At 52.5% G+C, this 13405-nt stretch overlaps 2 non-coding genes across 2 annotated transcripts; both read right to left on the bottom strand.

Moving 5' to 3' along the window:
• Window positions 1-7034: 7034 nt before the first annotated feature.
• TRNAD-GUC (transfer RNA aspartic acid (anticodon GUC)) lies at window positions 7035-7108 on the bottom strand. The gene has a single exon. It is a non-coding gene; the product is annotated as a tRNA-Asp (tRNA).
• Window positions 7109-12182: 5074 nt separating this feature from the next.
• Window positions 12183-12256, bottom strand: TRNAD-GUC (transfer RNA aspartic acid (anticodon GUC)). The gene has a single exon. It is a non-coding gene; the product is annotated as a tRNA-Asp (tRNA).
• Between the last annotated feature and the right edge of the window lie 1149 nt (window positions 12257-13405).

Raw genomic sequence — 13405 nt, 5'->3', positions numbered from 1 at the left:
GGTGCGCTCGAAACTCCAGCCTTTCGGTTAACAGCCGATCACGCGAGCCAATTGCGCCACGGAGACAGTCCTGCTCCAATCTCACCACCATCAGAACTTATCTTCAAAGCTATCAGCGCAAAGAAAAAAGCAACACACCACTCCCGGGAGGGCTCGAAACTCCAACCTTTCGGTTAACAGCCGATTCAACTTGTCCATTGCGCCACGGAGACAGTCTTGCTGCACTCTCACCACCATCAGAACATATCTTCAAAGCTATCAGCCCAAAGAAAAAAAAGCGCCGCACCACCACCGGGTGGGCTCAAACCTCCAAAACTTCGGTTAACAGCCGATCGCACTAGCCAATTGCGCCACGGAGACAGTCCTGCTCCACTCTCACCACCATCAGAACATATCTTCAAAGATATCAGCGCAAAAGAAAGCAACACACCACTCCCGGTAGGGCTCGAAACTCCAATTGTTCGGTTAACAGCCAAATGTGCTATCCCATTGCGCCACGGAGACAGTCGTGCTCCAATCTAACCACCGTCAGAACATTTCTCCAAAGCTATCAGCGCAAAGAAAAAGAAGCGCAGCGCCACCACCGGGTGGGCTCGAACCTCCAACCTTTCAGTTAACAGCCGATCGCGCTAGCCAATTGCGCCACGGAGACAGTCGTGCTCCACTCTCACCACCATCAGAACATATCATCAAAGCTATCAGCGCAAAGAAAAAAGCAACACACCGCTCCCGGGAGGGCTCGAAACTCCAACTTTCGGTTAACAGCCGATCGCGCTAGCCAATTGCGCCACGGAGATAGTCCTGCTCCACTCTCACCACCATCAGAACATATCTTAATGGCTATCAGCCCAAAGAAAAAAAGCGCCGCACCACCACCGGGTGGGCTCGAAACTCCAACCTTTCGGTTAACAGTCGATCGCGCTAGCCAATTGCGCAACAGAGACAGTCGTGCTCCACTCTCACCACCAACAGAACATATCTTCAAAGCTATCAGCTCAAAAAAAGCGCCGCACCACCACCGGATGGGCTTTAACCTCCAACCTTTCGGTTAACAGCCGATCGCGCTAGCCAATCGCGCCACGGAGACAGTCATGCTGCACTCTCACCACCATCAGAACATATCTTCAAAGCTATCAGCCCAAAGAAAAAAAAGCGCGGCACCACCACCGGGAGGGCTCGAACCCCCAACCTTGCGGTTGACGGCCGAACGCGCTAGCCAATTGCACCACGGAGACAGTCCTGCTCCACTCTCACCACCATCAGAACTTATCTTCAAAGCTATCAGCCCAAAGAAAAAAAGTGCCGCACCACCACCGGGTGGGCTCGAACCTCCAACCTTTCGGTTAACAGCCGATCGCACTAGCCAATTGCGCCACGCAGACAGTCCTGCTCCACTCTCACCACCATCAGAACATATCTTCAAAGCTATCAGCCTAAAGAAAGAAAAGCGCCGCACCACCACCAGGTGGGCTCGAACCTCCAATCTTTCGGTTAACAGCCGATCGCGCTAGCCAATTGCGCCACGGAGACAGTCGTGCTCCACTCTCACCACCATCAGAACATATTTTCAAAGCTATCAGCGCAAAGAAAAAAAAGCGCCTCGTCACCACCGGGTGGGCTCGAACCTCCAACTTTTCGGTTAACAGCCGATCGCGCTAGACAATTGCGGCGCGGAGACAATCGTGCTCCACTCTCACCTCCGTCAGAACATTTCTTCAAAGCTATCAGCGCAAAGAAAAAAGCGGCACACCACTCCCGGGAGGGCTCGAAACTCCAATTTTTCGGTTAACAGCCGAACGTGCTAGCCAATTGCGCCACGGAGACGGTCGTGCTCCACTCTCACAACCATCAGAACATTTCTTCAAAGCTATCAGCGCAAAGAAAAAAGCAACACACTACTCTCGGGAGATCTCGAAACTCCAATTTTATGATTAACAGCCGAACGTGCTAGCCAATTGCGCCACGGAGACAGTCGTGCTCCTCTCTCACCACCGTCAGAACATTTCACCAAAGCTATGAGCGCAAAGAAAAAGAAGCGCCCCACCACCACCGGGTGGGCTCGAACCTCCAATCTTTCGGTTAACAGCCGATCGCGCTAGCCAATTGCGCCACGGAGACAGTCGTGCTCCACTCTCACCACCATCAGAACATATCTTCAAAGCTATCAGCGCAAAGAAAAAAGCAACACACCACTCCCGGGAGGGCTCAAAACTCGACCTTTCGGTTAACAGCCGATCGCGCTAGCCAATTGCGCCACGGAGACAGTCGTGCTCCACTCTCACCACCATCAGAACATATCTTCAAAGCTATCAGCGCAAAGAAAAAAGCAACACACCACTCCCGCGAGGGCTCGAAACTCCAACCTTTTGGTTAACAGCCGATCGCGCTAGCCGATTGCGCCACGGAGAGACCTGCTTCATTCTCATCCCCATCAGAACATATCTTCAAAGCTATCAGCCTAAAGAAAAAAAGCACCGCACCACCACTAGGTGGGCTCGAACCTCCAATCTTTTGGTTAACAGCAGATCGCGCCAGCCAATTGCGCCACAGAGACAGTCGTGCTCTACTCTCACCACCATCAGAACATATCTTCAAAGCTATCAGCGCAAAAAAAAGAAGCGCCGCATCACCACCGGGTGGGCTCGAGCCTCCAACCTTTCGGTTAACAGCCGATCGCGCTAGCCAATTGCGCCACGGAGACAGTCGTGCTCCACTTTCACCACCTTCAGAACATATCTTCAAAGCTATCAGCGCAAAGAAAAAAGCAACACACCACTCCCGGGAGGGCTCGAAACTCCAACCTTTCGGTTAACAGCCGATCTCGCTAGCCAATTGCGCCACACAGACAGTCCTGCTCCACTCTCACCATCATCAGAACATATCTTCAAAGCTATCAGCCCAAAGAAAAAAAAGCGCCGCACCACCACTGGGTGGGCTCGAAACTCCAACCTTTCGGTTAACAGCCGATCTCGCTTGCCAATCGCTCCACACAGACAGTCCTGCTCCACTCTCACCACCATCAGAATATATCTTCAAAGCTATCAGCCCAAAGAAATAAAAAGCGCCGCACTACCACTGGGTCGGCTCGAACCTCCAATCTTTCGGTTAACAGCCGATCGCGCTAGCCAATTGCGCCACGGAGACAGTCGTGCTCCACTCTCACCACCATCAGAACATATCTTCAAAGCTATCAGCCCAAAGAAAAAAAAGCGCCGCACCACCACCGGGTGGGCTCGAAACTCCAACCTTTCGGTTAACAGCCGATCTCGCTTGCCAATTGCTCCACACAGACAGTCCTGCTCCACTCTCACCACCATCAGAACATATCTTCAAAGCTATCAGCCTAAAGAAAGAAAAGTGCCGCACCACCACCAGGTGGGCTCGAACCTCCAATCTTTCGGTTAACAGCCGATTCAACTTGTCCATTGCGCCACGGAGACAGTCTTGCTGCACTCTCACCACCATCAGAACATATCTTCAAAGCTATCAGCCCAAAGAAAAAAAAGCGCCGCACCACCACCGGGTGGGCTCAAACCTCCAAAACTTCGGTTAACAGCCGATCGCACTAGCCAATTGCGCCACGGAGACAGTCCTGCTCCACTCTCACCACCATCAGAACATATCTTCAAAGATATCAGCGCAAAAGAAAGCAACACACCACTCCCGGTAGGGCTCGAAACTCCAATTGTTCGGTTAACAGCCAAATGTGCTATCCCATTGCGCCACGGAGACAGTCGTGCTCCAATCTAACCACCGTCAGAACATTTCTCCAAAGCTATCAGCGCAAAGAAAAAGAAGCGCAGCGCCACCACCGGGTGGGCTCGAACCTCCAACCTTTCAGTTAACAGCCGATCGCGCTAGCCAATTGCGCCACGGAGACAGTCGTGCTCCACTCTCACCACCATCAGAACATATCATCAAAGCTATCAGCGCAAAGAAAAAAGCAACACACCGCTCCCGGGAGGGCTCGAAACTCCAACTTTCGGTTAACAGCCGATCGCGCTAGCCAATTGCGCCACGGAGATAGTCCTGCTCCACTCTCACCACCATCAGAACATATCTTAATGGCTATCAGCCCAAAGAAAAAAAGCGCCGCACCACCACCGGGTGGGCTCGAAACTCCAACCTTTCGGTTAACAGTCGATCGCGCTAGCCAATTGCGCAACAGAGACAGTCGTGCTCCACTCTCACCACCAACAGAACATATCTTCAAAGCTATCAGCTCAAAAAAAGCGCCGCACCACCACCGGATGGGCTTTAACCTCCAACCTTTCGGTTAACAGCCGATCGCGCTAGCCAATCGCGCCACGGAGACAGTCATGCTGCACTCTCACCACCATCAGAACATATCTTCAAAGCTATCAGCCCAAAGAAAAAAAAGCGCGGCACCACCACCGGGAGGGCTCGAACCCCCAACCTTGCGGTTGACGGCCGAACGCGCTAGCCAATTGCACCACGGAGACAGTCCTGCTCCACTCTCACCACCATCAGAACTTATCTTCAAAGCTATCAGCCCAAAGAAAAAAAGTGCCGCACCACCACCGGGTGGGCTCGAACCTCCAACCTTTCGGTTAACAGCCGATCGCACTAGCCAATTGCGCCACGCAGACAGTCCTGCTCCACTCTCACCACCATCAGAACATATCTTCAAAGCTATCAGCCTAAAGAAAGAAAAGCGCCGCACCACCACCAGGTGGGCTCGAACCTCCAATCTTTCGGTTAACAGCCGATCGCGCTAGCCAATTGCGCCACGGAGACAGTCGTGCTCCACTCTCACCACCATCAGAACATATTTTCAAAGCTATCAGCGCAAAGAAAAAAAAGCGCCTCGTCACCACCGGGTGGGCTCGAACCTCCAACTTTTCGGTTAACAGCCGATCGCGCTAGACAATTGCGGCGCGGAGACAATCGTGCTCCACTCTCACCTCCGTCAGAACATTTCTTCAAAGCTATCAGCGCAAAGAAAAAAGCGGCACACCACTCCCGGGAGGGCTCGAAACTCCAATTTTTCGGTTAACAGCCGAACGTGCTAGCCGATTGCGCCACGGAGACGGTCGTGCTCCACTCTCACAACCATCAGAACATTTCTTCAAAGCTATCAGCGCAAAGAAAAAAGCAACACACTACTCTCGGGAGATCTCGAAACTCCAATTTTATGATTAACAGCCGAACGTGCTAGCCAATTGCGCCACGGAGACAGTCGTGCTCCTCTCTCACCACCGTCAGAACATTTCACCAAAGCTATGAGCGCAAAGAAAAAGAAGCGCCCCACCACCACCGGGTGGGCTCGAACCTCCAATCTTTCGGTTAACAGCCGATCGCGCTAGCCAATTGCGCCACGGAGACAGTCGTGCTCCACTCTCACCACCATCAGAACATATCTTCAAAGCTATCAGCGCAAAGAAAAAAGCAACACACCACTCCCGGGAGGGCTCAAAACTCGACCTTTCGGTTAACAGCCGATCGCGCTAGCCAATTGCGCCACGGAGACAGTCGTGCTCCACTCTCACCACCATCAGAACATATCTTCAAAGCTATCAGCGCAAAGAAAAAAGCAACACACCACTCCCGCGAGGGCTCGAAACTCCAACCTTTTGGTTAACAGCCGATCGCGCTAGCCGATTGCGCCACGGAGAGACCTGCTTCATTCTCATCCCCATCAGAACATATCTTCAAAGCTATCAGCCTAAAGAAAAAAAGCACCGCACCACCACTAGGTGGGCTCGAACCTCCAATCTTTTGGTTAACAGCAGATCGCGCCAGCCAATTGCGCCACAGAGACAGTCGTGCTCTACTCTCACCACCATCAGAACATATCTTCAAAGCTATCAGCGCAAAAAAAAGAAGCGCCGCATCACCACCGGGTGGGCTCGAGCCTCCAACCTTTCGGTTAACAGCCGATCGCGCTAGCCAATTGCGCCACGGAGACAGTCGTGCTCCACTTTCACCACCTTCAGAACATATCTTCAAAGCTATCAGCGCAAAGAAAAAAGCAACACACCACTCCCGGGAGGGCTCGAAACTCCAACCTTTCGGTTAACAGCCGATCTCGCTAGCCAATTGCGCCACACAGACAGTCCTGCTCCACTCTCACCATCATCAGAACATATCTTCAAAGCTATCAGCCCAAAGAAAAAAAAGCGCCGCACCACCACTGGGTGGGCTCGAAACTCCAACCTTTCGGTTAACAGCCGATCTCGCTTGCCAATCGCTCCACACAGACAGTCCTGCTCCACTCTCACCACCATCAGAATATATCTTCAAAGCTATCAGCCCAAAGAAATAAAAAGCGCCGCACTACCACTGGGTCGGCTCGAACCTCCAATCTTTCGGTTAACAGCCGATCGCGCTAGCCAATTGCGCCACGGAGACAGTCGTGCTCCACTCTCACCACCATCAGAACATATCTTCAAAGCTATCAGCCCAAAGAAAAAAAAGCGCCGCACCACCACCGGGTGGGCTCGAAACTCCAACCTTTCGGTTAACAGCCGATCTCGCTTGCCAATTGCTCCACACAGACAGTCCTGCTCCACTCTCACCACCATCAGAATATATCTTCAAAGCTATCAGCCCAAAGAAATAAAAAGCGCCGCACTACCACCGGGTCGGCTCGAACCTCCAATCTTTCGGTTAACAGCCGAACGCGCTAGCCAATTGCGCCACGGAGACAGTCGTGCTCTACTCTCACCACCATCAGAACATATCTTCAAAGCTATCAGCCCAAAGAAAAAAAAGCGCCGCACCACCACCAAGTGGGCTCGAAACTCCAACCTTTCGGTTAACAGTCGATCGCGCTAGCCAATTGCGCAACAGAGACAGTCGTGCTCCACTCTCACCACCAACAGAACATATCTTCAAAGCTATCAGCCCAAAAAAAAGCGCTGCACCACCACCGGATGGGCTGTAACCTCCAACCTTTCGGTTAACAGCCGATCGCGCTAGCCAATCGCGCCACGGAGACAGTCATGCTCCACTCTCACCCTCATCATAACATATCTTCAAAGCTATCAACCCAAAGAAAAAAAGCGCGGCACCACCACCGGGAGGGCTCGAACCCCCAACCTTTCGGTTGACGGCCGAACGCGCTAGCCAATTGCACCACGGCGACAGTCCTGCTCCACTCTCACCACCATCAGAACATATCTTCAAAGCTATCAGCCCAAAGAAAAAAAGTGCCGCACCACCACCGGGTGGGCTCGAACCTCCACCCTTTCGGTTAACAGCCGATCGCACTAGCCAATTGCGCCACGCAGACAGTCCTGCTCCACTCTCACCACCATCAGAACATATCTTCAAAGCTATCAGCCTAAAGAAAGAAAAGTGCCGCACCACCACCAGGTGGGCTCGAACCTCCAATCTTTCGGTTAACAGCCGATCGCGCTAGCCAATTGCGCCACGGAGACAGTCGTGCTGCACTCTCACCACCATCAGAACATATCTTGAAAGCTATCAGCGCAAAGAAAAAAAAGCTTCTCGTCACCACCGGGTGGGCTCGAACCTCCAAATTTTCGGTTAACAGCCGATCGCGCTAGACAATTGCGGCACGGAGACAGTCGTGCTCCACTCTCACCATCATCAGAACATAACTTCAAAGCTATCAGCGCAAAGAAAAAAGCAACACACTACTCCCGGGAGATCTCGAAACTCCAATTTTATGATTAACAGCCGAACGTGCTAGCCAATTGCGCCACGGAGACAGTCGTGCTCCTCTCTCACCACCGTCAGAACATTTCACCAAAGCTATCAGCGCAAAGAAAAAAGAGCGCCGCACCACCACCGGGTGGGCTCGAACCTCCAAACTTTCGGTTAACAGCCGATCACGCTAGCCAATTGCGCCACGGAGACAGTCGTGCTCCACTCTCACCATCATCAGAACATATCTTCAAAGCTATCAGCGCAAAGAAAAAAGCAACACACCACTCCCGGGAGGGCTCGAAACTCAAACTTTCGGGGTACAGCCGATCGCGCTAGCCAATTGTGCCACGGAGACAGTCGTGCTCCACTCTCACCACCGTCAGAACAATTCACCAAAGCTATCAGCGCAAAGAAAAAGAAGCGCCGCACTACCACCGGGTCGGCTCGAACCTGCAACCTTTCGGTTAACAGCCGATCGCGCTAGCCAATTGCGCCACGGAGACAGTCGTGCTCCACTCTCACCATCATCAGAACATATCTTCAAAGCTATCAGCCCAAAGAAAAAAAAGCGCCGCACCACCACTGGGTGGGCTCGAAACTCCAACCTTTCGGTTAACAGTCGATCGCGCCAGCCAGTTGCGCCACGGAGACAGTCGTGCTCCACTCTCACCACCAACAGAACATAACTTCAAAGCTATCAGCCCAAAAAAAAGCGCCGCACCACCACCGGACGGGCTGTAACCTCCAACCTTTCGGTTAACAGCCGATCGCGCTAGCCAATCGCGCCACGGAGACAGTCGTGCTGCACTCTCACCACCATCAGAACATATCTTCAAAGCTATCAGCGCAAAGAAAAAAAAGATTCTCGTCACCACCGGGTGGGCTCGAACCTCCAAATTTTCGGTTAACAGCCGATCGCGCTAGACAATTGCGGCACGGAGACAGTCGTGCTCCACTCTCACCATCATCAGAACATATCTTCAAAGCTATCAGCGCAAAAAAAAGCAACACACTACTCCCGGGAGATCTCGAAACTCCAATTTTATGATTAACAGCCGAACGTGCTAGCCAATTGCGCCACGGAGACAGTCGTGCTCCTCTCTCACCACCGTCAGAACATTTCACCAAAGCTATCAGCGCAAAGAAAAAGAAGCGCCGCACCACTTCCGGGTGGGCTCGAACCTCCAAACTTTCGGTTAACAGCCGATCGCGCTAGCCAATTGCGCCACGGAGACAGTCGTGCTCCACTCTCACCATCATTAGAACATATCTTCAAAGCTATCAGCGAAAGAAAAAAGCAACACACCACTCCCGGGAGGGCTCGAAACTCGAACTTTCGGTTAACAGCCGATCGCGCTAGCCAATTGCGCCACGGAGACAGTCGTGCTCCACTCTCACCACCGTCAGAACATTTCACCAAAGCTATCAGCGCAAAGAAAAAGAAGCGCCGCACTACCACCGGGTCGGCTCGAACCTGCAACCTTTCGGTTAACAGCCGATCGCGCTAGCCAATTGCGCCACGGAGACAGTCGTGCTCCACTCTCACCATCATCAGAACATATCTTCAAAGCTATCAGCCCAAAGAAAAAAAAGCGCCGCACCACCACTGGGTGGGCTCGAAACTCCAACCTTTCGGTTAACAGTCGATCTCGCTTGCCAATTGCTCCACACAGACAGTCCTGCTCCACTCTCACCACCATCAGAATATATCTTCAAAGCTATCAGCCCCAAGAAATAAAAAGCGCCGCACTACCACCGGGTCGGCTCGAACCTCCAATCTTTCGGTTAACAGCCGAACGCGCTAGCCAATTGCGCCACGGAGACAGTCGTGCTCCACTCTCACAATCATCAGAACATATCTTCAAAGCTATCAGCGCAAAGAAAAAAGCAACACACCACTCCCGGGAGGGCTCGAAACTCGAACTTTCGGTTAACAGCCGATCGCGCTAGCCAATTGCGCCACGGAGACAGTCGTGCTCCACTCTCACCACCGTCAGAACATTTCATCAAAGCTATCAGCGCAAAGAAAAAGAAGCGCCGCACTACCACCGGGTCGGCTCGAACCTGCAACCTTTCGGTTAACAGCCGATCGCGCTAGCCAATTGCGCCACGGAGACAGTCGTGCTCCACTCTCACCATCATCAGAACATATCTTCAAAGCTATCAGCCCAAAGAAAAAAAAGCGCCGCACCACCACTGGGTGGGCTCGAAACTCCAACTTTTCGGTTAACAGTCGATCTCGCTTGCCAATTGCTCCACACAGACAGTCCTGCTCCACTCTCACCACCATCAGAATATATCTTCAAAGCTATCAGCCCAAAAAAATAAAAAGCGCCGCACTACCACCGGGTCGGCTCGAACCTCCAATCTTTCGGTTAACAGCCGATCGCGCTAGCCAATTGCGCCACGGAGACAGTCGTGCTCCACTCTCACCACCATCAGAACATATCTTCAAAGCTATCAGCCCAAAGAAAAAAAGCGCCGCACCACCACCAAGTGGGCTCGAAACTCCAACCTTTCGGTTAACAGTCGATCGCGCTAGTCAATTGCGCAACAGAGACAGTCCTGCTCCACTCTCACCACCATCAGAACATATCTTCAAAGCTATCAGCCTAAAGAAAGAAAAGTGCCGCACCACCACCAGGTGGGCTCGAACCTCCAATCTTTCGGTTAACAGCCGATCGCGCTAGCCAATTGCGCCACGGAGAGTGTCGTGCTGCACTCTCACCACCATCAGAACATATCTTCAAAGCTATCAGCCTAAAGAAAGAAAAGCGCCGCACCACCACCAAGTAGGCTCGAAACTCCAACCTTTCGATTAACAGTCGATCGCGCTAGTCAATTGCGCAACAGAGACAGTCGTGCTCCACTCTCACCACCAACAGAACATATCTTCAAAGCTATCAGCCCAAAAAAAGCGCTGCATCACCACCGGATGGGCTGTAACCTCCAACCTTTCGGTTAACAGCCGATCGCGCTAGCCAATCGCGCCACGGAGACAGTCACGCTCCACTCTCACCCTCATCATAACATATCTTCAAAGCTATCAACCCAAAGAAAAAAAGCGCGGCACCACCACCGGGAGGGCTCGAACCCCCAACCTTTCGGTTGACGGCCGAACGTGCTAGCCCATTGCGCCACGGAGACAGTCGTGCTCCTCTCTCACCACCGTCAGAACATTTCACCAAAGCTATCAGCGCAAAGAAAAAGAAGCGCCGCACCACTTCCGGGTGGGCTCGAACCTCCAAACTTTCGGTTAACAGCCGATCGCGCTAGCCAATTGCGCCACGGAGACAGTCGTGCTCCACTCTCACCATCATCAGAACATATCTTCAAAGCTATCAGCGCAAAGAAAAAAGCAACACACCACTCCCGGGAGGGCTCGAAACTCGAACTTTCGGTTAACAGCCGATCGCGCTAGCCAATTGCGCCACGGAGACAGTCGTGCTCCACTCTCACCACCGTCAGAACATTTCACCAAAGCTATCAGCGCAAAGAAAAAGAAGCGCCGCACTACCACCGGGTCGGCTCGAACCTGCAACCTTTCGGTTAACAGCCGATCGCGCTAGCCAATTGCGCCACGGAGACAGTCGTGCTCCACTCTCACCATCATCAGAACATATCTTCAAAGCTATCAGCCCAAAGAAAAAAAAGCGCCGCACCACCACTGGGTGGGCTCGAAACTCCAACCTTTCGGTTAACAGTCGATCTCGCTTGCCAATTGCTCCACACAGACAGTCCTGCTCCACTCTCACCACCATCAGAATATATCTTCAAAGCTATCAGCCCAAAGAAATAAAAAGCGCCGCACTACCACCGGGTCGGCTCGAACCTCCAATCTTTCGGTTAACAGCCGATCGCGCTAGCCAATTGCGCCACGGAGACAGTCGTGCTCCACTCTCACCACCATCAGAACATATCTTCAAAGCTATCAGCCCAAAGAAAAAAAAGCGCCGCACCACCACCGGGTGGGCTCGAAACTCCAACCTTTCGGTTAACAGCCGATCTCGCTTGCCAATTGCTCCACACAGACAGTCCTGCTCCACTCTCACCACCATCAGAATATATCTTCAAAGCTATCAGCCCAAAGAAATAAAAAGCGCCGCACTACCACCGGGTCGGCTCGAACCTCCAATCTTTCGGTTAACAGCCGAACGCGCTAGCCAATTGCGCCACGGAGACAGTCGTGCTCCACTCTCACCACCATCAGAACATATCTTCAAAGCTATCAGCCCAAAGAAAAAAAAGCGCCGCACCACCACCAAGTGGGCTCCAATCTCCAACCTTTCGGTTAACAGTCGATCGCGCTAGCCAATTGCGCAACAGAGACAGTCGTGCTCCACTCTCACCACCAACAGAACATATCTTCAAAGCTATCAGCCCAAAAAAAAGCGCTGCACCACCACCGGATGGGCTGTAACCTCCAACCTTTCGGTTAACAGCCGATCGCGCTAGCCAATCGCGCCACGGAGACAGTCATGCTCCACTCTCACCCTCATCATAACATATCTTCAAAGCTATCAACCCAAAGAAAAAAATCGCGGCACCACCACCGGGAGGGCTCGAACCCCCAACCTTTCGGTTGACGGCCGAACGCGCTAGCCAATTGCACCACGGCGACAGTCCTGCTCCACTCTCACCACCATCAGAACATATCTTCAAAGCTATCAGCCCAAAGAAAAAAAGTGCCGCACCACCACCGGGTGGGCTCGAACCTCCACCCTTTCGGTTAACAGCCGATCGCACTAGCCAATTGCGCCACGCAGACAGTCCTGCTCCACTCTCACCACCATCAGAACATATCTTCAAAGCTATCAGCCTAAAGAAAGAAAAGTGCCGCACCACCACCAGGTGGGCTCGAACCTCCAATCTTTCGGTTACAGCCGATCGCGCTAGCCAATTGCGCCACGGAGACAGTCGTGCTGCACTCTCACCACCATCAGAACATATCTTGAAAGCTATCAGCGCAAAGAAAAAAAAGCTTCTCGTCACCACCGGGTGGGCTCGAACCTCCAAATTTTCGGTTAACAGCCGATCGCGCTAGACAATTGCGGCACGGAGACAGTCGTGCTCCACTCTCACCATCATCAGAACATATCTTCAAAGCTATCAGCGCAAAGAAAAAAGCAACACACCACTCCCGGGAGGGCTCGAAACTCGAACTTTCGGTTAACAGCCGATCGCGCTAGCCAATTGTGCCACGGAGACAGTCGTGCTCCACTCTCACCACCGTCAGAACATTTCACCAAAGCTATCAGCGCAAAGAAAAAGAAGCGCCGCACTACCACCGGGTCGGCTCGAACCTGCAACCTTTCGGTTAACAGCCGATCGCGCTAGCCAATTGCGCCACGGAGACAGTCGTGCTCCACTCTCACCATCATCAGAACATATCTTCAAATCTATCAGCCCAAAGAAAAAAAAGCGCCGCACCACCACTGGGTGGGCTCGAAACTCCAACCTTTCGGTGAACAGTCGATCGCGCTAGCCAGTTGCGCCACGGAGACAGTCGTGCTCCACTCTCACCACCAACAGAACATAACTTCAAAGCTATCAGCCCAAAAAAAGCGCCGCACCACCACCGGACGGGCTGTAACCTCCAACCTTTCGGTTAACAGCCGATCGCGCTAGCCAATCGCGCCACGGAGACAGTCGTGCTGCACTCTCACCACCATCAGAACATATCTTCAAAGCTATCAGCGCAAAGAAAAAAAAGATTCTCGTCACCACCGGGTGGGCTCGAACCTCCAAATTTTCGGTTAACAGCCGATCG

This window comes from Rhipicephalus microplus, unplaced genomic scaffold (genome assembly GCF_043290135.1).
Source record: "Rhipicephalus microplus isolate Deutch F79 unplaced genomic scaffold, USDA_Rmic scaffold_12, whole genome shotgun sequence".
Classification (NCBI taxonomy): domain Eukaryota; kingdom Metazoa; phylum Arthropoda; class Arachnida; order Ixodida; family Ixodidae; genus Rhipicephalus; species Rhipicephalus microplus.
The sequence above is the reverse complement of the archived record's forward strand: the minus strand, read 5'-3'. Positions and strand labels throughout refer to the sequence as shown.